We start from the raw sequence: 1,299 nt of genomic DNA, 5'->3' as shown, positions 1-1,299 counted from the left end.
AGGAATTTCAAGCCGCCCAGTCCAGGATTCAAACCACAGCTGACCAAGTGGGAGTCCAGTGCCTTAACCACCACGCCACCTGCTGACCCCAAAACTCTGTTATCTTAAATAACCTAGACTCAGGTGTTTTCTGTTATTAATAACAGAACAGAATACAACACCTTTATTATACGCTTTGTGCACTGTATTCTAATTTTTTTTTTTTTTTTGCTCAAGTCTATCAGTCTTAACATTTTTATTTATTTAAATTTTTTGAGAGGTTTTTGCTAGAGGGTGCATGCACTTGCCAGAAAGAGAGAGAAAGAGAGACAGAAAGCAAGAAATCACTCCCCGGGGGGATGGCCACAGCGCAATCCCTTCTCCTCCATTCTCTTCTGGGGATCTTGGGCATGCATGCACATGCCTGGCCTGAGTTTAAGCCACCGGGTTCGGGGCTCAAACTGTGGTCTACGTAGGAGTCCAGTGACACAGCCATTACACCATCTGCTGGTCCCAACTTGAAGAATTCTTAATCAACTAAGGTAATCTGTGAACAGGGCTGAGGAGAGCTGGCCAAGTGATTAATATTACAGAAACCAAGAGCAGAAACAAGCCTGAGAGGGACCAGCAGTTAGCGTAATGGCTATGTCTCTGGACTCCCACGTAGTCGACTGCGGTTCACATCCCGGACCCAGTGGCTTAAAACTCATGCCGGGCATGTGTGCGTGCGTGCCCAAGATCCCGAGAGGAGAATGGAGAAGGGATTGTGGCGTGGCCATCCCCCCTGGGGGGTGATTTCTCGCTTTCTGTGTCTATGTCTCTCTGTCTGGCGAGCGCACGCGCCCTATAGCAAAATCCTCTCCAAAAAAAAAAAGAAACAAGCCTGGGAACAGGCACTTGGAAGGAGCCCTAACACATTTCCCAGTGGTCAGGAGTGATTCGGTATTCAATACAGGTGAAGAAGGCCATTCCAGTTATCCCAGAAATCTGGGATAGTGTGGGAATGAAGCCTGCCACATCTTTTTTTTTTTTTTTTTTTAAAGTTCAGAAGGATTACTGGTAAAGAATAGTGAATTGTCAGAAAGGTGTTTGTTGTCTGGAGGCGAATTCCCAGCCTCCATCTTCCCACATGCCTCACATAACTAAGATAACACTGTTAACTAACAACTTTGAAACTAAGGAGGAAGGACAAAATTAAGTTTTCAAATTTTGAAACTGAGAAGCCTCTGAAGGGTTTGGGAGGGTTCAAGAACGCAGTTCTGTAATCATAAAAAAAAAAAAAAAAAAAAAAAAAAAAACCTAGGAAAGGGGAACCGCACC

Source organism: Tupaia chinensis, unplaced genomic scaffold (genome assembly GCF_000334495.1).
Source record: "Tupaia chinensis unplaced genomic scaffold, TupChi_1.0 Scaffold145814_1, whole genome shotgun sequence".
Taxonomy (NCBI): Eukaryota; Metazoa; Chordata; class Mammalia; order Scandentia; family Tupaiidae; genus Tupaia; species Tupaia belangeri.
Note: the sequence above shows the minus strand (reverse complement) of the source record.